We start from the raw sequence: 27,102 nt of genomic DNA on the forward strand, positions 1-27,102 counted from the left end.
GGGGTTTCTCTTAGGAAGTGACCAGTAAATGGTTTCTTCTTTGCTTTGTTCTAAGAGAAGACTATTTTAAGTGATTTCTTGAAAGAAGATGTCCAGAGGCTCTTCTTTTGTTTCTTGTGGTATTCCAATTATCTAATGATCCTTAAATTGTCTCTCATTGATCTGTTTTTCAAATCGGTTGTTTTTGCTATGAGATATCTTACATTTTCATCTATTTCCCCATCTTTTTACTTGGATTTACTATTTCTTGAAGTCTTGTGGGGGTCATTAGCTTCTATTTGATCAATGCTGATTTCCATGGAATTTATTTCTTGGGTAAGAGTTTGTACCTCTTGTTCCAATCCATTAATTCTCTTTCTAAATCTTCCTTCCATAGATTTCATTTCTCTAGAATTCAGAATTACAGACTGTCCTTTAATCTGAAATTTCTGCCCTGGTCACTCTGCTACAGGCATTAGACTTGGCTGGGGGCTGGAACTGAGAGCGTGCTTATGTCCTGGGCTTAGAGATGTACAACTCTGGTTTGCTTTTAAGCTTGTTCTTAGTTCAGTACATAGCCAAATACCTATGTGACCTTGGGCCAGTCAGGTTCCCTTTTTCTTTTTTTTTTTTCTTTTTGTAAGGTAATTGGGGTTAAGTGACTTGCTCAGGGTCATACAGCTAGTTAGTAAGTGTTAAGTATCTGAGGCCAGATTTGAGGCTTTTTGACTCCAGGGCCAATATGCTAATCACTATGCTTCCTACACACCCCAATTTTTAAAAATTTCCAGATCAGAACTGGGTCTAGAACATTTTCTACATTTCTATAGGGGAGATATATTGGGGAGCTCAGCTCTAGTATGCTACTCTGCCATCTTGGTGCTGCCTTAGAGGGCTTCTTAACCCCCCCCTAAAAGACATGGATGAAGTCTTTGGGGACACTAGTCACAGCTGTGAAGAGGATAAGATGAACAATCCTCATTTAAGCCCGTCTCTTTAGTTGTTCCTTCTTATTTAGCCAAGGAAGCATTGGCAGTTTCCTGGATGAAGCTGATCTCTCATTTATTGTGCTGAAAGGGTGAGGGGAAACCATCCCGGGTTTCTCCTAAATGTAATATTCAATGGTTAACATTTTATTTGGGACAGTAAGAAAGATTCTAATTGACTTTATGGAGAATTGGAAAGTACTAATCCTATCCCTTACCTTGATAGGAAAATCCTGGGAGCACAGAAATCCTGCCATCCTAGGAATCAGGAGTACTGAAAAACAAAGGCCCTCCTTCCCCAAGAACAGCCCTTAAAGGTAAGTCAGATTCATCAGTCAACAAACATTTATTAAGTCCAAAGACAAAAATGAAGTGGGAGCTTCCCTTAAAAGAGATTATAGGCTAATGGGGAAGACAGCATGTGTGTGTATATATATATATATTTGTACATATGCACATATATACATATGCTTATACACAGAGAGAGACATGTATTCAAAACATACAGCCAGATATGTGGTAATCCTGGAGGGCAGCTGGAGGGACTGGGAGAGACATCAAGCTGAAGGTGGCCCTTGAGTTGTGATGGAGGAAACCAGAGATTCCATGAGGTAGACCGGGAAGGCGGCCCAGGGAAAATGGTATAGAAATGGGAGGAGATGTGTCTTGTGTAAGAACTAGCAAGGACGGTTTTCTTGGAGCATGAGAATATGTAAAGACAAATAATGTAAAAAAAAATGTATAATGTATAAAAAATGAAATAACATATAATGTATAAAAGAAGATCCAAGTTGTGGAGAGATTTAAATGTCAACTGGAAGAATTGATATTTGATCATAGAAGGCACAGAAAACCACTAGAGTTTACTAGGTATCAGAGGGACATGGTCAATCCTACACTGGAAAAAATAATCATTGTGGTGGCTGTATGGAGTATGGATTGAAGTAGGGACAGTCTTGAGGCAGGGAGCCCAGTTAGGAGGGTATTGCGGTAGTCCAAGCCAAAGGTAATGGGAGCCTTTCCTTGAGTAGTAAGTAACCCAAGGTGAGTAGAGGGGAGATATGTAAAAGACATTGGAGAGGTAGAATCAATAAGACTGGATTGATAGGTTGAGGTGGGGGGCAGAACAGATGAGTAAAGAATGATATCAAGATTTTGAACCTAGATGGTTGGGAAAATGTCCAATGTTATGGAAGTTCTGAAGAGGAAAGGGCTTGTAGAGAAAGCTAATTGGTCCTATTTTAGACCTATTGAGTTTGAGATGCTTTTTGGGTATCCAGTTCAACATATCCAAGAGATATTTGGTGATTTAGTAATGGAGCTCAGGAGAGTGATCAGGACTGAGATAGAGATCTAAGAGGCATATACATAGAGATGATAATTAAATTCAAGGGAGCTGATCAGGTCATCAGTTAAGCATACAGAGAGAAAGAAGAAGAGGTCTCAGGGGAGAGCCTTGAGGGAGATCCATAGTTAGTAAGTATGACCTGGAAGAAGATCCAGCAAAGGAGACTGCAGAATAGTCAGATAAATAGAAGAGCCAAGAGACAAGGATGTCCCGAAAGTTTAGAAAGGAGAGAGTTTCTAGAAGAAAAGTCTGCGCAGCGATGTCCAGTGCTGCCAAGAGCACAGGAAGGATGAGGACTGAGAACCGGCCATTCCATGTTCAAGGACTTAGGTTTGGAATCAGGCAGCAGGAGCCTACCCCAAAGGAGAAGGAAGAAGCCAAAGGCTGGAGCTGGTGGCCATAGAAAGTCCCATCTAGTTCTGAAACGTCTATGGTAAACAAATGGTGGCAACCATATTTGGGAAGTGTCCCTCCTGATCCCAAATGAGTGGCAGACTGGAGGGTGGCCCCCTTTCTGAGAAACCCAAAGTCACTCCCCTGCCTAACTTGGTCCCTTCCCTTTAAAATGTTAGTGTCCTGAGTCATGGACCGATGTCTTCTTCCTGTCTTGTCTGTCCCACCCTTTGCTCTCTCCAGCAGCATTCACATGCCATTTTCCAAAGCTCTCCATTTTGTGTCTGCTTGAATTCAGTGTCTGGAGGCCCACGACTTCAAGCCCAGGCCTGAATGAAGGCACACTCCTTGGTCTTTGCCCTTTTATGTCTTTGCTATAAAGACAAGAAATGGAACCCAGGGTATCTAGTCCCATGTTTTTCTCCTGCCTCTCCCTAAGGCCGCATTGGTCTGAGACAAGGAAGAAAGGAAGGAAGGGAAGGGAGAACAGATTAGAGAAGGGAGAGGAGAGTATTTCTCCTGTTAATGGAGTCCATGAGACCTAGTCCCTAAGAAGGGGTGACCTGTTGTCTGTGCTCCAACTGAAGTGAGTTCTAGGCCCTTTGCCTACATGAGGCTAGCAAACCCAGGCAGGGCCCAATGGCATGGAGGAGCTTTAACGTAAGGAGGGGGTTAGCACCGGCCAGGTGAGCCGAAGCGCTCCGTGTCATCGCTGTGTCCGCTGAGGCCGAAGAAGGCCCTGAGCCCAGCCGGAGGCCCTGCAGCGAGGCAGTCCTGCAAAGAAATGTGCTGCTTTTTTATTTCTCATCCTTCCCAATGGGGACAGAAATGACTAGGCCTGGAGAAGAGCCCAGCCATAAATAAAGTTGAGCATTAAAATCCTAATGGCCTAATGAAATCCCCAGACCAGTCCTAAAATTGTGATTGAGCTTGATTTCCTAAGACTTCGGGTATTAAGCAAAGCTGGGCTGGCCACAGGAGCGAGTGGGAACTTTGAGATAATAAGGACATTGTCTTCTTTCTCTTTTATGGCCCCTCTCTTCTTCTTTGGGATTCTCTCGTGGCTTTCTGATTCATGGTAAAAAGCTTTTTCCCCAGCAGTTTAACCCTTTCTCCCCTGTGTTCCAGTGTCCCATCAGTGAACATTTAGAAGTCAATCTCTTCTCTGTGGAAGTGCAAATAAACAAGACCCCTGGGCCAAAGCAGGTAGCTTAGAGCCATGATGTAGATGGGGAGCAAAAAGGCATATGGTTGGCTGAAGTTGGGGATTGGTGGGGGAGAACATTATCATTTGGTTCCTCCTGATCCTAAGGAGGTCATCTAAGATCTCTGGTGAGCCAGGTGGTGCAGTGGATAGAGCACCAGCCCTGAAGTTAGGAGGACCTGAGTTCAAATTTGGTCTCAGACACTTAACATTTCCTAGCTGTGGGACCCTGGGCAAGTCACTTAACCCCAATTACCTCAGCAAAAAAAAAAAAAAAAAAAAAAGCAGGGTAGGGTGGTAGAAGGAACTTCAAGGCCCAGAAACAGTCTGTGCAACTAGGCAGCCCCAGAGACTGAATCCTCAAGTGAAAATGGCGTCATCCCCTGCCTGTTCTTCTCCCTTGACTCCTCCACGGAAGCTTCCTCTTTGTAGCTGGACCAGGCTGGCTTTCACCCCATTTCCATAAGCCGGAGAATTTTACATCCGTGGCCTTGAGCGAATGCCAGCCCCCCTCTCTGAGCCTCAGTTTCTCCCTTACCCCAAACCTCCCTCCAATCAAATACAAGAGGTTGAAGTCGAGTTCTAAAAGCCATCCCAGTTCTGCAGTTTCCAGACCTGTTCTTCTCGGGGCCTGCCGGCTGACAGCGGCTCCTGGGCAGAGAGCATTGTAGAAAGAAAACTACCAGGCTGCCCCAACCCTCCCTGTAAATACACTCTCCGGGACTCTGCTTGCCAAGCCTGAGCAAATAATAGCGATTAGTGCTTGAGGTGCCTTAATTACTAATGTGTGTCAAGTCACCACCCAATCAAACAGAGGCCCGAAAAGGCCAGCTAATTACAAGTTTAATAATGGTAGTTTTCACTTGTCTGTGGAATACACAATCTTCTCCACAGGTAGGGAGAGAGGGGGTGGAACTGAGAAGCAAGGCCCGGGCTGGGGGCCAGGGTCATGGCGCACATTAGAATCACTAGGATTGGTACAGCCCCAGGACGTCAGAGCTGGATCCGGTGGCCCAACTTGTCTCCCACAGTCATCCCCGTTAAAAGGCGTTGAACCTTTCCTTGAAAATTTCAGGTGATTGAGATGCCAGAATCCCAGGAGGCAACCCACTCAACTTGAAGATCCTTCCACTTGTTAGGAAGCTTTTCCTTCTCGCCAGCCTAAGTCTGCTTCTCTACTCCCCATCTTAGTTCTTCTCCCCTCTGCCCCCTCCCACCCCTGGCTAAGCAGAATAAATGTAATTTCTCTTTCCCATGACAATCCTTGAAACACCCAAACATGGGCCCTTGCCACCCGTGCCCAAGTCTGCTCTCCAGGAACGGCCCCAGCTTCTCCAACTGGTCTCCATGTGGGATGGTCTAAATTAAGGCCTTTCCCACTAAGAATCTGTGTAATGTAGTAGACTATTTGACTTAGAATCAGGAAAACCTGGATTCAGATGCGCCATTTACCAGCCGTGTGTCATTGGAGAAGCCACTCAGTCCCTCTGGGGTCCCTTCTCCCATCATCCTGGTTCTCCCCCTCTGTCACGTGACCCAAAGTCACCTCAGCTTTGAGGGCCACAGGACTGTACACCCTGCTGGTTTCTCCAGGCTGCTGGCACACTCCATCCCTCAGGTCTCTTTTAGACAGCCTGCTAGCCAGCTCCAGCTCCGCCATTTTGTACTCGGGATGTTGATTTCTTCAGCTCGAGCAGAAGATGTTCATTTATCCCCTATTCAGTTTCCGCTTATTAGATTCAGCCCCGTGCTCCCGCCGGGTGAAATAGGTTGGGAGCCAGATGTCATTAGGCATTAGGTTAGCTTTCTCTAGGCCCAGCTTTGGAGCATCTCCTGCAAATTCTCCAGCGTTCTCTCTGTGCCTTCATACAAGGCCAAGATAAACATGGCAGACATTCCTCCCCCCGCTCCCCCATAAGAGATTCAGGCAGTCATAAGGGTTACGGGCGCTGGCAGACACGATGGTTGGATCGGTTCACCTCACACAGGGCTAAGCACAGATAGCTGGGCTGTCTATTGGAGATCTTCTAAGGTGACATTGAACCGTTAATGACCACACTTTGACTTCAGCGATCCAAGCCATGGCAAAGCCACCAGAATGCACTTTTGTCTTTCCCCCCTCTCCATCACGTGGATAACATTAGCCCGAGAGACTTGGTCAGATGCTTTTTCAAGAATGCCATGAACTGTATCCAAAGTCTGCTGTCCTGGTCCATGATCACCTTGTAAAAAAAGGGCATGGTGTTAGTCTAGTATAACTTGTCCTTTAGAAAACAGTCGTCTTGATGCCTTTTGTTCTAAGCCGTGATCATTTATCAATTATTATATTTTAGTTAATTAAAATTATTAGATATAATACATAAATAATTATTATATTAATTCACATTATAAATAATGGTGATGTTCATTATATTGATTCATATAAATAATTGTGATGTTAGCTATTATGGTAATTAGCATTATAAATAATTGCAACTTTAGTTATATTAATTTACATTATAAATAATTGCTATGTTAATTATTATATTAATATAAATAAATGTATTTTTGTTTATTTTAATAATGTTATAAATAATTCCAATGTTAATTATTACATTAATTAGTATTATAAATAATTGTGATATTAATTATTATCATAAATAATTTTATAAATAATTGCAATGTTAGTTATATTGATTCATATTATAAACAATTGTGATGTTAGCTGATTAGTATTATGAATAATTGTGATGCTAATTATCGTGTTAATTAATATTATAAATAATTGTTATATTAATTATTCTATTAACCCATAAATGAGTGTGTTATTAATTATATTGTTTACTAGATTAATATTATAAATCATTGTAATATTAATTATTATTATAAATAAGTATAATGGTAAATATATTGGTTATTATATTGTTATAAATAATTGTGATATTGATTATTATATTAATTAATATTATAAAACTATAATGTGAATTATATTAATTAGTATTATAAATTGTGATGTTAATTAATATTAATATGTACTCCACACCCAAGGGCCGTGAAAATGAAACTTCTTTTGTAACAATGGAAAAATAGTTAAGGAAAAAACCGTCTGATTCAAGAAGATTGTCCGGCGGTTTGTGCGACCTTGTGTCTTTATGGGCCCCACTTCTCTGTTCCATCCTTGGCTTTCTAGGACCATTGTTGATTTAAGTTACTCTGAATCTAGGCACCTCCTCTTGAGTTGTCGCATGTACAGTGAAGTTTAGTCTTGCTGAGGGTTAGGTTTGGAAGTCGGGCCAGATGATAAGAATTGCACGTAATTAAAATTACCCTCTCTCCTCAGCAAGTCTCCAAGGTGAAGCTTCCTATATATTGGAGCAATGTAGCTGAGGGAAGTTGGCAAGGCAGACTTGTAAGCCAAGGATAAGGACTGGCTATAAAGGGTGGTACAGTTGCTGGCTGTAGGAGGGTAGGGTGGGAGGAGGGGTTGTGCCAAACAGAACTGGGCCCAGACTCTGATTGGATAGGGTAGTCGTAACCCCAGCCATGGGGGCCTGGAGGCTTGCTTTTTTTTTTTCTTATCTTACCACCCTTCCCTCCCTCTGCCTTGAGAAGGATTGGAGAAGAGAAGACAGACAAATTTCTTTTTTTATTATTATTATAGCTTTTTATTTACAAGATGCATGCATGGGTAATTTTACAGCATTGACAATTGCCAAACCTTTTGTTCCAAATTTTCCCTTCCTTCTCCCCACTCCCTCCCCCAGATGGCAGGTTGACCAATACATGTTAAATATGTTAAAATACAAATTAAATACAATATAAATGTACATGTCCCAAACGTTATCTTGCTGTACAAAAAGAATTGGACTCTGAAAGAGTGTACAATTAGCCTGTGAAGGAAATCAAAAATGAAGTGGACAAAAATAGAGGGATTGGGAATTCTATGTAGCTGGTTCAGTTCATTCCTGCTCCATTGGAACTGATTTGGTTCATCTCATTGCTGAGGATGGCCACGTCCATCAGAACTGGTCATCATCTAGTATTATTGTTGAAGTATAGAATGATCTCCTGGTCTTGCTCATTTCGCTCAGCATCAGTTCATGTAAGTCTCCCCAGGCCTTTCTGAAATCATCCTGCTGGTCATTTCTTACCGAACAATGAATAATATTCCACAACATTCATATACCCCAATTTATTCAGCCATTCTCCAATTGATGGGCATCCACTCAGTTTCCAGTTTCTGGCCACTACAAACAGGGCTGCCACAAACATTCGTGCACATACAGGTCCCTTTCCCTTCTTTATCATCTCTCTGGGATATAGACCTAGTAGAGGTATTGCTGGGTCAAAGGGTTTGCACAGTTTGATAACTTTTTGAGCATAGTTCCAAATCGCTCTCCAGAATGGCTGGATGTATTCACAATTCTACCAACAATGTATCAGTGTCCCTATTTTCCCACGTCCCCTCTAACAATCCGCGTTATCTTTCCCTGTCATTCTAGCCAATCTGACAGGTGTGTAGTGGTATCTCAGAGTTGTCTTAATTTGCATTTCTCTGATTAATAATGACTTGGAGCATTTTTTCATATGGCTAGAAATAGTTTCAATTTCTTTGTCTGAGAATTGGACAGACACATTTCTATAGTATGAATTCAGAACCTAGTCTGCACTGAGTACTGGGACTATTGTCCTTCCCTGAAAGAGCTGACAGTCTAATTGGAGGGAAATCAATATGTAAAGGGGTATTGGAAGGGGATGGTTTGAAGTCCTGGCCAGGCCTGGGGTGGCGATGACCAGGAAAGTATATGGAGATCTGCTTCACAACAAGGTTCACCTATTCCCCATGGTCAGAGCCCTGAGGTCTGGCCAGAGAGATGAAGACAGCAGCCAGGATGCAGGGAACCTGGTGTAGAGGTGGGAAGCATTATAGAGGCCCGGCACCAGACAAGACGTGACAAGAGATTGCCAGGCCGAGCTCAGCTTTTCTGGGGTAGAATCTAGATTTCCAGCCAGGGGAGCCAATAGGACGGCATCTGCTTCAAAGAGCATGTCCCTCTTCTCCTATAATTCCAAAGTATTTTCCAGAAGAGCTGGACCACTTCTCCCACAATCATGTATTCAAGATTGTTTTTGCCCAAGTCCTCCAATGTTGACTATTTTCATTTTTTTTTTACTATCTTTGCCAGTTTTCAGGGCGTGAAGTAAAACCTCAGAGTTAATTTGCATGTCTTATTATCAGTGATTTGGAGCATGTTTTCATATGATTCCATTAGCCCAGCAAAGGAAAACCCAGAGAGGAGCAGTGGCAGAAAACTCAGAGACGAGAGAATATCCAAGAGGGATGGTAGCCAGTAGTGCCAAAGGCTATCGAGAGGTCAAGGAGAAGGACTGAGAAAAAAGCATTTAATTTGGTAATGAACAGATCACTGGTAATTTGGGAGAGAGCAGTTTGAATGGAATGATGAGGGAGAAGCCAGATTGTAGAGACATTAGTAGAGATAGAGGAAGGGAAATTGAGATTGCAAGTGTAAAGGGCCTGTTCAAAGAGCATGACCATGAAAGGAAGGATAGCTAGAAGCTGAGAGCTGGTGGACATGGTAGTATCTGGTGAGGTAGTATCTTAAGGAAGTGGGGGAGGATTTGAGTGGGGAAGGACCAAGAGACAGGGAGAGATTGAAAATGAGAGAGACAGACAGAAATAGAGACAGACACACACACACACACACACACACACACACACATACACAGAGAGAGAGAGAGAGAGAGAGAGAGAGAGAGAGAGAGAGAGAGAGAGAGAGAAGGGAAAAAAGTGGGGACAATCTGATAGGATCAAAGGTACACAAAGATAGTTTACTGTTCTTTTGAAAACTCCTTGGACCATCTATTAGATCATTTATTTTAAGAAAATTGTGCTGCTGTTCCTTCATTATTACTGTTTCCTTCTCTGAATGTTTACTAATTATGAGAGGGAATAGGGAAGGAAATAAGCATTTTTCCAGTGCCTACTATGCCTACTATGTGCCAAACACATTTTTACAAGTATGATTTCATTTGGACCTCATAACCTTGCAAGATAAATGCTATTATTATCCATATTTTATAATTGAGGAAACTGAGATAAATGAAGGTTATGTGACTTGCCCAGAATCACACAGCTAGCAAGTGTCTGAAACTGAATTTGAATTCGGTCTTCCTGACTCCAGCTCCAATATCGTGGCCACCAGCTAACTAAGGATTTCTTAAGAATTTCCCAGGCGACCCAAGTCAAACACTGGCTCTATAGTTTGCAGACTTCATTCTCTTCCCTTATTTCTACTGGGACATTTACCCTTCTCCAGTTTGTGGCACCTCTCCCATTCTCCTTGATCTTGCCATGATCCCTGACAGGGGCCCAGCAATCCCACCTTGCCGGGCTTTCAGTACCATGGAGAGCAGTCCATTGCAGCCCAGTGGCTGGAACTTGTCATGGCCAGCTAGCAGCTCGGAATTCTGCCTCTTTATGTTGGCTTCCCAGCCTTCTCTTAACAACTTTGGGCCTGCCCTTTCCACACCGTGCAGCACTTTTCTTGAGAGGGAAAACAGAAGCAGAATAAAAATTAAGCGAGTTTGCCTTCTCTCCATTGTTTATTATGTCCATCCATCCTGATCATCAGTCCTGTCCTTTCTTTGACCTTCCTCTCTTCCCCAGAATAGCTTTCAAAAAACTGAAGCCATTTGTGAGGCCCTGGCTTTCCTAGTCAGATTTAACTCATTCTGAGCTGTCGAGCTCCCACCACATTCCTATTGGACCTTGCCGTGTCATGCCATTGTGTTCTTTTATTTCTTTTATTTTTTTTCCCTGAGGCAATCGGGGTTAAGTGACTTGCCCAAGGTCACACAGCTAGGAAGTGTTAAGTGTCTGAGACCAGATTTGAACTCGTGTCCTCCTGACTTCAGGGCTGGTGCTCTATCCACTGTACCACCTACCTACCCCCATTGCATTCTTTTAGTTACATCTTCTATAGTCTCTTAAATCCACACTGCTTAATGAGTTTCCTGTGCATCCACATCATGTCCTTTAAACAGCTTCTTCCTCTTCAGGCCTGTGTCTCCTTTTCTTTTGAATGCCATTCTCGAGAGCTTCCTGTCCTTCCTAAACACAATTCTTTTCTAGAACTTGGGGCCATTGGTTCCTACCCATTTTTCCTTTGGACCCTTTGAGATTTGCTTTCCCAGATCTGCTAGACCTGATACTGATCTCCTCCCTCACAAATTCTAAAATGCAATGATGATCTCTCCCCAGATTTTCAGTATTTCTAACCCAAAAACCATCTCTCTTTGATGATAAGAAACAGGTCCAGAATTGCAGTTTCCCTCATTGGTTTTTTCCATTTCTTGAAGGATGAAATTATCAGTAAGTCGAGCCAGGAAATTATTAGTCATTTTGTTTTTTGGGGGAGAGAGAGTGTGTGTGTGTGTGTGTGTGTGTGTGTGTGTGTGTGTGAGAGAGAGAGAGAGAGAGAGAGCTGTAGCAGATGTCAGCTGTCCAGCTACCTGACACTCCCCACTGCTCTATCCTGCCTGGCTTATGATCTCTTTTCCAAATTCCTCATGTGTTTTCTTATTTCAAGGTAGTCTACCTGGTCCTCCCATGACAATATCACTTCCAGCTCTGACCCTGTTGAAGTTCACCCCAGTGCCCTCAACTATGCCCTTCTTGTTGCTTGATCTATAAGGTCTTCGTAATAAAAGGAAAAGGGCCCTCAGTACTCGTGCCATGCACTGACTAAGAAAACATTGTGCAGTGGATTTTATTTAACCAGCAAAAAAGACTCACAGCCAAGCTCAGTGGAGAACACTGGTTCCCTTCTATGAAACTTTGCCCTTTTCCAGGAAGATACACAGACCTCCAGATTCACACTATTTATCTACACTCAAGGCTTCCCCCAAAGGGAAGATGTTCAGGGATATTAGAGCTAGTGCCCTCTTACCCCGAATCTGTCCAATCCACGGAACTCACAGAAGTAGTGAAGGACAAGGGCCCAGCTTGTCTCTCGCTGGCGCTTGGCCCTACCTCCTTCTTGGTTAAAGAACTCCTCTACTAAGACCATTGGGTTGGGCCAGAACTTCTGCCATCACTGCACCTCCGGTGCTTCATCGTTTGGGGCTCCCTGGATGGGCCACACGGTTACCCAGCCTCTCCAGGGAACTGAAGCTCATATCTCCAACCTGCTGGCTCTGGTTGTGTTGTGTGTGTGTGTGTGTATGTGCATGTGTGTGTACACACATAGTGCTCTCCCTTTGGAAGCTGGTGGCCCAGGAATACATAAACTGGTCGGTCACCCTGAAAATAACAGGGGGGTAATTCAGGACCAGGCAAGGAATTCATACCTTGGCCAGGAATTAAGGGGATTTCGAACCCTGTAAAAGAAGATACTGTCAGTAAGACACAAAGCCTTCAGAGGTTGGAGGCTGAGAGGACTTTTGAGGACCTCAGTTGACACCCGGATGTACCCATTATTCTACACCCCCCCCCCCCGCTCCCTTTACCTAGATTCTCTTTTTTGCTGAAGCAATTGGGGTTAAGCTTTGTCCCACAGCTAGGAAGAGGATGGATTTGAATTCGGCTCCTCCTAACTTCACAGCCGGTGCTCTATCCACTGTGCCATCGAGCTGCCCCCTAGACTCTCTTTTTGAATGATATAGAATCATGTCCCAATCATCTTCACTAATTCTCAGCAGTCCCTCGAAGGTCAAATTGTTCCCTTGCATTCTCCAGTTCACTTTGCTTGTTTCCTAGACTTTGTACTTTGGAGGGACTTTTAACTTTGGGTCTGTGAACTTCCTTGGGGGGTCATGAGTTGATTTCAGGGGATCTACAAACTTAAGTGAGAAAAAAAAGTACTGCCCTCAATTCTAATTTAGCACAATTTTGAATGTAGGCAATAACGGTGATTCTGAGTGGGAGTGTATCGTAGACTTTACCAGAAAGGCCCCCAAGGGTTGTAGGGCCCAGACGAGGTGGAGTTCTGGGACGGAGACACATCTGACGCCATTGGTTTCATCGCTGGTACCCTTGGTCTCCAGTGAAGTTCTTCTAGTCTATACCGTGGCCCTTCCCACCTTAAGCTCCCCACTCTGCTATCTTACTTGGCGGAGAGCTGTAGGTGATTGTGTCCCTCCCATCCTCAGGGAACTTTGTTTTGCCTTAGCATGGGGGAAGTAGAGTGGGGAGACATGAGTCCTTGAGCAGTCAGTATATCTGTGGGATCTGTCCCTGTACTCGCCCACCTGGGTCTGCTTGAGTCTCGGAAGTTTAAGGTTGAGATAGATGTTCCTTCCCTCCCCAAGGGCAGATCACAGCATCTCTGTGATTGAGGAAATAGTTTTCAAGAGTTGCTGTGGAGGGAAAAAAGAGGAAAACCGCTACAACCCAAGAATGAATCATTCCCAGCTGACCTGGAGCTGAGCTACTTCACTGTTCTAAACTGCTTCCCAGATGCCATCCACTGGCCACCCATACTTAGATCCAGAGGTCACCTCTACACCAAGATGAGTCATCAGAAGAGAACTTGGATAGAGAAAAAAACAGAATCTAGAGTTTTCAGCACCAGTCTCAAATTTAGGCATTCTGGTTCATTGCTCGAGTCCTTCCCTGAAGGACATGGCAGAAAAAAAAAATCCCTGGTCAAACCATGTGGGCTGCTATAGAGCACACAAGATAATGATCCTCACTGGGCTAAATTGTCCAAAGGTCGGAAAGTTACCACACCAGTTCAGGCCTGCATCACTGCTTGGACTCCTATTTGGACTCCCCGCCTCCACCCTCCACACATAGCCATTCCCCTGTGTTTCTCTTGGGATAGATTTTTACGTGTTTGTGTTGTTTCCCTAACGTAATGCAAACTTGTTGCAGGCAGGACCGATTTTTGTGCCTCCAGGATGTCCCGTACGTAGTAGGTGCGAAACCCTTGTAGGATGAGTGACTGCGTGAACGAACAAACGTGGGGACTTTGGGAGGTTTTTTGGCAAAATCAGACAAGCATATGAAAATGCCTTTATCAAAGAGCATCCAGAACAGCAATGTCTGCATCTGCAAGGACATTAATCTAGGTCAGTTTGCTGATTTGAGGCACAGGCAAAAGAAAGTTACCTTTTTATACCTTTAAAAAGGCTGTGATCTTGCTAGAGAGACTAGCTTTAACTGACCAAAAAAAAAGGGAACAAACATGGTTGACCTCATCGGCCCCCAAGGCTCAAAGCGAACCAGGGACTCTGGCCAGCCTCCTTTGGCTACCATTTCTTTCCACCTCCACCCTACTCATTTCCCTTCTCCTCCCTGCCGGTGGCCAATCCTGCCATCCTGTCCCAGCCCTGCCTCTTCCCCAGCCCTTGCTGAGCACTTTCCTCAAGGCCCTGGGCCCTGGCAATTCACCTGGGCCAGACAGATGCCAATCCCACCTTGCCTAGCACTGCAAAATCTCGGCCTAGGCAGGTGATGATAGACCGGCTCTGCTGCTGTCAGCACAGGGGTAGGCTCTTTGACAGCTCCAACCTCTGCTAAGAGAAAAGGAAAATGGAACTGTTTCCAAGCAACATTATATGAAAAGATCACAAGGGATCTTTTCATTGGAGAGCTATTTGTCTATCTCAGAGTCTCGGCATCTACCTCCGGGCTGTAGATCTGGAGGCCCCTGAGGGATGAATCCTGGGACCAACAGAGTCAGACCAGGACTAGCCTACCCTGCAAAGAGAATTAGCCCTATTTAGCCCAGGAGGATGAAGGCAAGTGATTCCCCCCGGGCAGGTGGCTCACTTGAGCCTCACCACGAGAGCCCTTGTTGCTTTTTAGCCTTTGTCAGAAGGGGCCCAAGATATCAGGGAGGTGACATCATGACACTCAAGTGAATTGGATTTGAAATGAGGGAGGACTGGGCAAAGCCACAGCCTCATCTGGGTCCGGAGGCCAGACAGAGATCAAAATGACCATTAGTCCGGCTGCTGTCCCATGCTTCCTCAGCCCTCTCTCTCCCTTGAATTCTGGTAGAGGAATCGCTCCTACTGGGAGTATCCATGCAGTCTCCCAGGCTCTAATCTGCATGGGCAGGCTAGCCAGAACAGATGCCAGCCTAGTTTGGAACCTTTGCTTTGAACGGTTCTTTTCAATAAGAGGCCAATTAGGAAACCATACTAAGGAGGCTGGGACCTCCAGCTCAAAAAGTAGGAGTTGGAGATCCCCATCAGCCCCTTGCTGATCAACTTTGAGCTCCTCCCATAGTTCTGAGCATTTCCAAGGTGAAGAGGGGGAAAAGGAGCAGAGAGGGCATCTGGCCTGAGTAACTCCCTAACTCAGGACCACCTGAGGCCTCCTGTCACACATATCTAATGCAGTCTTTCAGGAGAGTTTGTTTTGTGTGTCACAGGCTCTAGAAAGGAGCAGATTAAATGTGTCTGCTGGTGGGGAAGTGTCACTTGGACAAGCCTCGAAAGTCATTTAGAGAGAAAGTAGTAGCCTCTAGGAACCATCAACAGCCCCTGGGCTTCAAGCATCCCTATTCCTTTCCCAGTCCTTATTCTTAGTGACTTTTCTTCTCCGAGACTACCCCAATTTATTCTTGAATCATCTTGTTACTGTTCAACAATTTTGTTACTCTGACAGTTGTGTCTCCCTTTGATAGTTTTGTTACTCTTTGATAATTGTCTAATTCTTTTAACAATTTTGCTCCTCTGTTAATTTTGTTACTCTTTGATAATTATCTTAATCTTTAACAATCTTGTTACTCTTTAACCATTTTGTTTGTCCATAGTTATCTGGCCTCCCTCATTAGATTGGGAGCTCCTTGAAGGCAGGGTCGGGTTTTACTTTTTTTTACATCCCAAACACAGAATAAGTGCTCATTGACTGACTATATATTCCCAAATCAAACCCCTGGTTTCTCTCTACTTGCTTTCCCCATTTCTTATTTCTGTCTGGTCAGGTACCCAGACTCAAGATCTCCCAGTTGCCTCTGACCATTATGCCTCCCTTTTTCCTCCTGAGACAGCCAATCAATCACAAAATCCTGTGAATCCTTCCTTCTTCTTGCTATCGCCTTTCAATTGCCACTTCCTCCATGATCGTCTGCACTGTCTCATCAGGGATTACAATGACTTCCTGAGTGTTCTTCCTCCCTCTGGCCTATTCGGTCTCCCCAGAACATATCTGTCCTCTGCTCAATTCGATGTAACCAACTTTTGTTAAGCATCAAATCCACAGAACGTCTTAGGAGACTGTATTCTACCAGAAGAGGACCCGATGTGGTGTGCCCAGATATAAGGCAAGGGAAGGGCTAAGGAGAGCAAAGGAGAAATCCAAACAAAAAGCTCTGGTAAGACTCAAGGAAGGAAAGTTGAGTATCAGGGTAGGCTCGAAGAGAAAGAATTCTGAAAGGTGGAGTGGAGGAGGTCATTATTCTACTTATGGGGAATGCACTCTGCCCATATACAAGTTTCTTATCTTTTTTTAGCCTAAAGACCAAGCCCCTTTCATCTCTACCCAAACCCATCCATTCTCCACTCATCTGCCAAAGTGATTTTTCTAAAACACAGGTGTGATCCTATCCCTCACATGCACAGATGTACACACACACTCTCTCTCTCTCTCTCTCTCTCTCTCTCTCTCTCTCTCTCTCTCCCCCCCCCCACTCAATAAGCTTTATCTCTGGGACAATGTCAGTCCCAGTGGAATCCCTGGGGAGATACTTCTATTCCAAAGGGCAGAGAGTCCTTGGGAACCAGTAGGAGCCAGCCTTACTAGAACCATAGCAGCCCAGCTCCCGAACTGGGCCTCCAAAGTCATCTGGCCCAGTAGCCACGTTTTGTAGATAAGGAGCTATATTCCACAGAAGGGATCTCCCTTGCACCAGAATCCTCCAATTCTAAATCCATCCTTCTTTCCCCTTCACCACGGCCCTGGAGGAATGAGTAGCCAAAGCCTGAAGAGAAAGTCACAGCTGTATACAGCGACTTTTCTTCTGCTCTCCTCTCCTCCCAAATTTTCAGTACTTTCAAGCTCTATATTCATAGCTCCCAGTTTTTCAATAGCTTAAGGTTTACAAAACATTTCATATTCATGATCTCGTTTGATTCTGTCAAGAGTCTTTTGACTCCAGATTGGGCTCCTTCCTTGCATGTGTGGCTCCTTCAGGCTTCACTCCCTCAGTGGACCGATAACTAATTCAAGCTAAGGTGCCAATGGCAGATATTGGCTAAATGGATTTCCCCTTGCTTCCAGACATGCTTTTGTACTTTAAGCAGAGCCTCCAAACCCAGTGGGACCTGACTGAAAGGGAGGCTCAGCATTTTAAGCACTGGGACAGATGGCCAGAAACTAGTGGGAGCCATCCCTTTGTGAACTAGGAAGTAGCTAGTTCTCAAGAGGTCGACGTTGCCATAGTCTTTAGGACAGTGTTGTGCAGACAGGATGTCCTTTTGGAGTGAGGGGCCTTGCTTTTTAACCATCCTGCTGGTATTGATTCTCCCACTGGGAGTCCCCATGGGGTGCTTAAAGTTACTCATCTTTTTTCGTTTGTTTGTTTTTGCTGAGGCAACTGGGATCAAATGAGTTAGGAAGCATTAAGTGTCTGAGACCAGATTTGAACTCAGGTCCTCCTGACTTCAGGACTGGTGCTCTATCCACTGTTCCACTTAGCTGCCTCTACAATTACTCTTTGATTCAGAACTCAGATCTGTTGAATAATGAGCTGTGGTCCAGACAAACACTCAGATTGATGGCTTGGCCCCAACTCCACGTGGATGAAAACAAACAAGGGAGTTCTTTAAAAGTGTGTAGTTCTGTCGGACTTGGCAAGGTTTATTCTTCTGAGTTTCGGCAACATCTGATAAACACCTTGTAAATACTCTAACAACCCTGGATCACTGCCCCACAGTCTCCTCAGGAGACTTTCTCCCTGCTCCTGGCCTCCGGTTTCCCGATTCCATTCTCTTCCCTTTTTGGAAAATCAGGACAGCAGCTCTTGTCCTTCAGTTAACCCTGATCTTTCAAAGATGGCTGACAGTGACTCGGCAGCCGCATCTGCCAGTTCTTTCCGTTCTCACAGATACAGTTCATCAAGACCTAGTGGCTTGAACTTCTCAAGGGCCGTGAAGTGCTTTTTTAGTGTGTCCTGACTTGTCTTGCATTTCAATTCCCTTTGGACTGTTCTGGTTCTGTCCTTGATAGTCCAAAAGTCATTCTTCTTAGCAGAAGAAAGAAACAAAATGAAAAGTTTTGCCAGCTTTCCCTTTTCTCCATCATCCCCTCTAGGAAGTGGTCTTGGATGTTCCTCCTTTCCTCCTCATGGTGGATATTCTCCTCTCCGCACTGTACCTCTCCCCCTACCCTTTCCTTTGCCTTCCCATCCCATGCAACTCTCATCCTTGTTTTTCCATGACTCCTGCACAAGGGATCCACCCCAAGTGAAAGCACTTGTCCTCATATATCTGAATGCCAATGGTGCAGGAAGGTAGTCCCCTGCTCCTCCCTCTCTCTTACTATATGCTTGGCCCCCATCCTTTTCCAGGCATCCAGATCTCTAATGCCATCCTTCTTCCAGCTTCTCTTGCCTAATTTTTCATTGATAATCTGCTATAGCTTCTCATCACCATCATGGAGATGGTCCATTCTCCTTTATGGGACCCTCAATTTAATTCTCTGGTGACTGACCTTTTAAAAAATTCTATTATCAGGGTCCTCTCACTGAACCACTTGCCCTCTTCATCACCATCATCGTTTCTGACAAAGAAACTGAAGCAGCCAAAGATTGTGAGTTGCCCACTAGTAAATGTATGAGACAGGATTTGAACTCAGATCTTCCAGACTCTAGATCTAGTGTTCTATCCACTGCACCACCTTAGCTGACTTTTGGATTCTCTTTTTCCCACCTATACAATACAGATATAATATTGAATGAGTTTTTACTTAGTGGGAATGAAATTAAATTTTCTGGGGGAATGTAGACAGTCACTGGTTTGTGATGGGTAGAGCGCCGTTGCCAGTGATGAGGGAAAGTTTTTGTAAAGATTGTGATTCATCTTTTCCATTTCTTGTCTATTTGTTAACCTTTTTCCAGTTTTACTCATAAATTTCCTCAGAAATTTACATTTAAATTTCCTTAAAATACTTTTTTGCCCTTGGATCTCACATCAATGTGTTTTTCCTTCTGCTTCTTGCCATTTATAAAATGATACTGCTCATAATCTTCTATCATCTTCCTTTTCTAAGATCTTATAAAAGGGTTTGTACTCTAATCTTTTGTTGCCCTTGACCACATTGTTTCTATTTGGCAGGGGGATCACATATTTATTGACTGAAGTGCTTTCTAAACGCTTACATGCACATTTTGGCGATTAATTCACATCAATAATTCTTCTTTGGTAAATCGCGTTAAGCTGTCAATGTCTATACTTTTATCCATTTCCACCCCCATCTGGGGGCACGAACAGGTTTTTTAAACAGGTCAAGTTTCTGGAGTTGCTTCAATTGCATGCCAGATTTTTAAAAATCCTTTCTTCTAAATTAGCACAGATTTTGATCTTTAATCTAACAAGTTGATGATGTGACAACCCAGACGGCTGATTAGCAAACGACTTCCACGTTGGCAACCAACTATTTATTAATAGAACATTAATTCTATAGTCACGTTGGCAGAGTGGGGGAAAGCGAAGGTGAGTTCATAGACCTGGAGCTAGAAAGGACCTTAGAGGACCTTGAGTCCAACCCCTCACTTGACAGCGGAGGAAACTGAGGTCTAGAGAGGTTAAGTGATGTCATCTGGCACTCAACATGTCCAGTGCCTCCTGCTTCTCTTCTGAAAGTGCCTTTACCTGGAAGTCAAAGAGAAGGAAAAAAAAGAAAGAAAGGAAAAAAAACATGTTGACTTAATTGAGATGTTTAGAGCCAGTGCTTTGGGCATTTCTATGCTTCATCCTCTGCAGCAGATGTTGGCACAGAAGCAGCACTTAGATTCTTGGCAATCTTTTTTGCAAATACTTATCGTGAGCAATACAAGATGAGAGGACCACGTGTCCCACGTGCCTCTGTTCCTTGTTGCTTTTAGATGCACAAGAAAAATAACTGCCCACTCTTGGCTTTGCCTCAGCAAAACCAACCTGTCTTCTCACTCCCATCTAGATGCCCTCCTTTGATTTTCTTGCTTATTTCATAGCGAGAATATCAAGATCGATGAGACTCGGCTCCTCCGAGCCTGTCCGCTTGGTGGTCACCGGACAAGGATCCTACATTTTCAGTACCAACAACTAAGTTAATGGTAATATGTGATCTAAAAACTGTCTGACGAGGAGTTCCCTCTGCCATGGTGCAAGGGGAAAGATCAATGGCTTGGAGTCAGAGGACTTCTGACCTGTTATTCACTAGCTTGTGCAAGTCACTCAAGCTCAGTTTCTTCCACTGTCAAGTAAGAGGTTGAACTCGAGGTCCTCGAGGGTCCTTTCTAGCCCTAGAGGTGCATAGACCCCCTCTTCACTTTTCCCCACTTTGCCAACATCACTGTAGAAGCGTAAGAGGGGCTGTGTAAACCTGGAAGCCATTTTGTTATTTTTTGTTTGGTGGGTTTTCATGTCCAGAGCATTCATCATCAGTGGCTGGTGAGCCTCTCTAGGCTGGTCCTTGGAAAATGCTAAGACTGAAAGAGAAGTCTCTCTCCTGGACTCACCGGGACTCACTCTTGGCCTCCACGGTCTTGGAGATGTCTGGGTCATCACCACACCTCGTACAGACTTCCCCACAATATAGCTTTGAAAGTTCCCTTGAAGTCATTCTTAACTACCCCCTCAAGAGTCAGGAAGACCCAAGTTCAAATCCAGCCTCAGACACTTACTAGCTGGACAAATCACTTTACCTCTGTTTGCCTCAATTTCCTCATCTGTGAAATGTGAATAATGACAGTACCTACCTGCCAGGTGTTGTACAAGGATACCAGGATCAAATGGAATAATGATTCTGAAGCTCTTAGCATAGTACCTGCCATGCTCTAGATACTTAATAAAGGCTTATTCTCCCATTCTACTTACTGGCTGCTAAAAAGACCCATAGGAAGGTCCTGCAGCTGTGCTTACTACTACACATTTATGCTATCCAATGTCAAAATGGGCCCTCACTGCTGTAAGGCAGCCCTTTCCTCTTCCCTAAATCATTCTCCATCCCCTTCACCTCAGAGGCTGGTCTGAACTCTCTCTTTTCTCCTTTCTTCAAACCTCCTACAGTAGTCCTTCCTCCTGCCCTCTCAGCTGAGGAGCCCACCTCATGATTTACAGGGACCACTGAAGCCATTAGATGAGAGCTTCCTCTTCTCCCCTCCTCATCTGCTTTCTCCTTAGTCGCTGCTGAAGAAGTGACTGTTTTCTTTGCCAAAGCCCAGTCCTCAGCTTGGATGCTTAAGCCATCCCTTTCCTTCCTGTTCTCTCTAGCAGACTGTCCTCACTATCATGCCCTCCATCTTCAGTCTCTCCTTGTCTACCGTGTCCTTTCCAGCTGCCTAGAGACATGGCCGAGTCAGAAAAGATGCTTCCTTTGACGCCATTATCCCTCCAGCTCATTCTCATCTCTCTTCCTTTCTCAGCCAAGATCCTTGCCAAAACCGTATCTACCGAGTGCCTTCTCTTCCTCTCTTCTCACTCTTTTTCCAGTCTTCCACATTCTAGCTTCCAACCACTCAGGACTCAAAGGAGATCGCCCTCTGCAGAGTGTATGGCTCTGGTGACTGCCCTCTTCTCCTGCAGACTGAGTATCGTCAGCTGAATTATCATCCCTGTCACTGACTCCCCAACAGTGGATGTCCTCTAAGAGTCTGTCCTGGGCCTTCTCTTCTTCTTGAGTATTTCATTTAGTGACATCAGTTCTCCTGGGTTCAATGATCCTCTCTATGCAATTGATTCCCAGATCTAGATATCCAGTCCATTTCCCTCTTGAGCTCGAGTCCCTAACCAACTGCCTTTTGGACATCTCTAATCGGATGTCTCATACCCATCTCAAACTCAACACGTCCAAAAGAGACGTCATTATTTTCCCCAAACCCTACCTTCTGCCCAGCTTCCATGTAACTAGTTAGGGCATTCCCATCCTCCTAATCACCAACACTCACAACCTCAGGGTATCATCCTCAATTCCTCACTCTCACCCGTCCCACGAATTCATCCAGTCCACTTCTAAATCCCCATGGCCCTTTCCCTTTGTCTCTTCAGATCTGCATCCTTGAGAGCTCTCCACCTCTCCTGGGATGACTTCCTCTGATGAATTTTAGGCCATGGGATCTTATCTGTCTTTTCTTTGAATTCTTTGAAATCTACTCTCCCTCAAAGTAGGGGATACTCTTGATGATACATGGATATTCTCCTCTTCCTCATGCATTCTTGGCAAAGAGTTCCTAATTATGGCTGAGCATTAGATCCAGAATAGAAGCTGCCCTTTGTTAATTCCTCCATGTTTTAATTAACAGAATTATTCTTAAGGCAAGCCAAGAATTTATGAGGTGCTAGCAGATGTCCAGTTAATTGGAGTTTGCCATCGCCATTATAGCATGTTTTTATGGCAAGGCTATGTATGAACTGCTTCTCTCTTTCCTCCTGCTCTCCTGGGAGCCTGTTTCTTTTCTTCCCACTTCACCCAAATGGTTTCCGACTTGAGTCATCTATCTAGTTCCTAGATATATGTGTGTATGTATGTATACATACATATATATTTCAAAAATATATGCAATTGTCCATCTTCCTTTATCTTTTCTCTTCCGAGGGAGACATGCAGATTTAGAGATCTCCTTCCAAAATGTTCCTACAGACTATCCCTACGGGGCCTGCGGTAGAGCCTTCCAGGTTTGTATTGATCCGATCAGCCACAACTGGATCCACGGTACATTGACCCCAACATTGGGATGGCCTTTTGGTCTTCAAGTATAAAAGATAAGCAGCAACACCCTTCTGAGTCAGATATATCCCTCCATAGACATAATTTGGCAATGGGTCCCATACCACAATGATATCTCAATGATATCATTGAGGATGAATTCCCACCTGGACCTAGCCCTCACTCAAGGTCCCCCCTCCTTCTGGCCCTCAGGTGCCTTTCCCCAGAGTTCTTTGTCTCATCTTCTTTAATCCCCTCTTGTTCCAGCCAAACTGGAGTAATCGCTATTCCTCCAGTAGAATGAGGAAAAAGATGATCTCGTATCATCGGACTTATAACCATGCTTTGCACTTAGTAGGTGCTGACAGAGATTTTAGTTGAATGAATAAAGTACTGTATCGATCCCAATGAGTAGGTACACTTTCCCCTGAGAAACAAACAGCAGTTGGGAGCCGACGTTTCTGCCCTCCTGCCTTCATTTGTTTCCCCTTGTCTGTCTTTTTTGTGAACTGGATCCAAAATACTGGACTCTCATCTCAGACTCCAGAGTCGCCAATGATTTCCCAACTGCCCATTCGTTAGTCTTTGTTATGACTAACCGCCTCCACCCACCCATTTCCCCAGTGATCCTTCCTTTCTTAAAGTTCTCTGCCACTGCTTTTTTCCTGGGTCTATCTGTTTGATCTTTCTCAATCTCATTTACTAGATCATTAGTCTTCTCCCTTCTAGCCTCCTGTATTCTCTAGACCTCTCTCCTAGATCCTCATAACTCTCCATACCCCTTCCCTTGATGATCTCATCCATTCCCTCTGGTACAATTATTACTTCTTTGCAAACGACTCCTAGATCTATTTTTATCCAACCCCACTTTCTCTTCTTGAGCATTAATTAGTCCTTTATCATCAACTGCATCCTCGCCAGGAAGTCCCACCAGCATCTCAAATTCAGTCCATCCAAATGGACCTCGTCGTCTTTCTCTCTCCCCTGGTCCCACTAACCCTGCCCCTCCTCCAAACCTCCCTGCCATCCTTAGGGCCATACTTGACTCTCTTTTCTCTCTCAATATCTCTCACCCAGTCAGTTGACAAGGCTTGTTAATTTCCATTCTGCATTAGCTCTTGTATTCAATATTCAGCCATGTTTCCACGAGCCAATCTCGAGCCCTCATCACCTTTCACCTTGACCATGGCAATAGCCTTCTAATTGGTTTCTTCCCGCTCCAATTGATGCTCTCCTCAGCTGCCAACATGATTTTCTTAAAACACAGGTCTAACTCTGTCATTCTGTTCGGTAAACATCAGGAGAGCTGCCTCTTGCTGTCAGGATATAATACCACGCCCGGCTGACATTTAAAGCCTTCGGCCTGCACTCCCAGCCTTATGGGCAGAAAACGCTCGATCTCACCGGAGCCTCACGACACCCCACACTCAAGCAAGCTTGAGGCTACAGGAACGGCACATGAGGGAACCAAGGTTTAGATTTAGAGCAAGGCCGCAGGCTGGAAATAGGGTATTTCCCAAAAGATTTTATAGGGGCATTTCACTCTGATTTGTTTCCTTTGTAATTTGACATATTTTATATTTTTACACATTTATTACATATTATATTTTACATGTAAATTACATGTTACATAATTACACATAAATTATACATTTATTACACTTAAAAACATTCTGAGAAGGAAGGGGCCCATTGGTTTCACCATATGGCAAAGGGACGGAGGTCATCGACTTCCTGTTAAAAGGGGTCTAGGACATAAAAAAGGGAAAAGGTTCTGGTCATAGTCATAGTAACACAGTAAATATCAAAAGTGGTATTCGGAGCCAGGTCTTTTGGTTGATCAACAAGCATCAATCGCTCACCATGTATCAGGAACGTACTCGGCACTTTACAATTTGATCCTTACAACTACCATGTAGAGGAAGTGCTACCATTTTCCCCATTTTATTGATGAGGAAACTGAGGCAGACAGAGATGAAGTGATTTGCCCAGGGTTACACTTCCAGGAAGTGTCTGAGACTGGATTTGAATTAGCCTCCAAGTCCAAAATGTTATCCATCCTCACATGGCCTTCTCTACATTTTTTTCACGTTACTTCCCTTCAATTACACTTTGTTCCAGCCAAACTGTCCAATCAGCTGTTCTCCACATTTTGCAGTTCCATCTCCAGCCTCCATGTTTTTGCATAGGCTGATACTCCCTCCTCTTCTCCATCTTTAGAACCTTCAACTTCCTTCTGAGTTCAGCTCAGATGCCACTTCTTACGAGAAGCCCTTTCCCGATCTCCCTGGATATTATCTCTCCATTCTCAAAGTCTGTTATTTTTTCTTATCCCTTGACTTACATGTTGTATACCCTATATACTGAATAATTCGGTTTTGCTTTTTGTATGTGCACTTAGTAGGAAGTTAGTGTTTGACAAATTGAAGTATAATAAGTCTTCTTCCCCGTCTTGTGTTCTTTAAGCCAATGACTCTATCCTCCTGGCTGTTCCATGAACAAGCCCCTCCATGCTTCAGCTCGGGCATCGTCTCTGGCTGTTTCCCCAGCCTAGAACATCCTCCCTCCTCCACTTCACATAAGACCTCTATGGCTTCCCTTAAGCCCCGATGAAAATCCCCCTTCTATGGGAATCCTTCTCCACTCCTTCTTCATTCTCTTTCTCCTGTCTGTGACTTGCTTTGTACTCGCTTGTTATGTTGTCCCTCCTATTAGATAGTAAGCTCCTTGAGGGCAGGGACTATCTTTGGCTATTTTGTGGTATCCCCAGTGCTTAGCACGGGGTTTATTGTAGTCAAGCAGGACGGAGAATGGTGGCCAAGCAGACTCACTCAAAGCATCTTGGGACACTTGGCTATTCAGCTTAATTTCTTCTTATAAACAATAAAAGGAGTAGCTCTTGAGCTTATGGATGGGAACCAAGCAATCCCTCTGAACTCTGGCATATTGGAGTGGGGGTAATGGCCTGGGGATTTATGTTCTCTTGAAAAAATTCCCCTATTAGCCCATCAAGTCTGACAAAACTGGTCCAACCTGGTAAAAATGATGCTCTTTTCTTATAAAAAACAAACCTAATCTATTTATTTGATGAATGAGACCTGAAAGAGATGGATTTGCTCCAAGTTCTTAGAAAATGGGAGACCAAAAGGCTGGCTTTTCCTTAACTCAATTTATTTCTCCACCTACTATATTCCTTCCCAGACACTCCCTTGCTTTGTTTACCCTGAAGTCCTCTCAAAGGGTATGACATGTCTGGAAACCAGCCCCAGCAGAGTGGGGTGCAGACCCTCACTTCTGCTTGGAAACTGGAGTTGGTGATTTTGAGCCCACAAGTCAACACTTAGAAATTAGCATTGAAGCGAATGACTCGGACCCTAAGAACTGTATGGTTTCTGAATCAAAGAGAATTCCCAAATCGGAAGGACTTTCCAGGGCTTGAGTGGGAATCTCTTCTAGACCTTCCTGATGAGTAGAAAGCCAGGTTGTCCTGCACCTTTGGGAGAATCTCCACTTGGTAGGATTCTTCTCCTTTTTCCTATTCCTGCTTCCTGCTCTGCCCTCTGAGACCAAGAAGAGCAAGTCTGATCCCTCTTACCTATGATGCTCCTTTCTATACTGGAAGACATTCAGCATGTCTAGCCCTCCACACCATACCTAAACCTTCTCTTCTCCGGGTACACATCCCCAGCTCCCACAATGGATCGTCCTATTTCCTTGTCATTCTAACCTACCTCCAGTGAATCTCTGATAGCTAGAACCGACCCCAGCCTCCCGATGTACCCTGCCAAGTGCAGAGGCTGGCAGCACCATGAGCTCCCGGGCTTTGTGGTCCAGTGGGAAGACCCCAGATTTGAAGTCAAAAGGTCCAGGTTGGATTTACTGTTCTGTTATTTGGTGAGCCTACCTCACCCCCTAACCACCAGCAGCCCAGCCTCAATTTCCTTCTCTGTAAATGAGGGGGCTAAGTGATCTCTAAGATCTCCCAGTTCTATATCATATGCCCTCAGTGGGCCTATCGGCTCATCAAAGAAGAGCAAAGTTGGCTGAACGCCGGCCAGTTATCCCAGAGGGTGACTCTGTCGGCCACGGGCCTGATGCTTCAGTCTTGGGTCTGCCTGATGTCTGATGAATAGACGAGGCCTCAGGATGCACAAGATCAGTCAGACTGTCCTGGGGATGCCCAAATGGCCCGGGGAGAGCAACCCAAGACTTGCTGCCCTTGTTCCTACCAATTGCAGCACTTTGTGCAAAACTGATCATTTGAGATTTCTCATTCTCTTCATCCCCCGCTCCCCTCCCTCTATCCCTCAGCATCCTGGGTCCAAGAACTCCCTCC

The 27,102-nt window shown here is 44.4% G+C and overlaps 1 protein-coding gene across 1 annotated transcript in view; it reads left to right on the forward strand.

The window, feature by feature from the left end:
• Window positions 1-1,194: 1,194 nt before the first annotated feature.
• TRPC5 (transient receptor potential cation channel subfamily C member 5) overlaps window positions 1,195-27,102 on the forward strand; it is a 95,839-nt gene continuing 69,931 nt past the window's right edge. Inside the window, exon 1 of the mRNA XM_003774925.2 lies at window positions 1,195-1,282. The gene's annotated coding sequence lies outside the window, so the exon portion shown is untranslated. The remainder of the gene's footprint in view (window positions 1,283-27,102) is intronic.

Source organism: Sarcophilus harrisii, chromosome X (assembly GCF_902635505.1).
Source record: "Sarcophilus harrisii chromosome X, mSarHar1.11, whole genome shotgun sequence".
Classification (NCBI taxonomy): domain Eukaryota; kingdom Metazoa; phylum Chordata; class Mammalia; order Dasyuromorphia; family Dasyuridae; genus Sarcophilus; species Sarcophilus harrisii.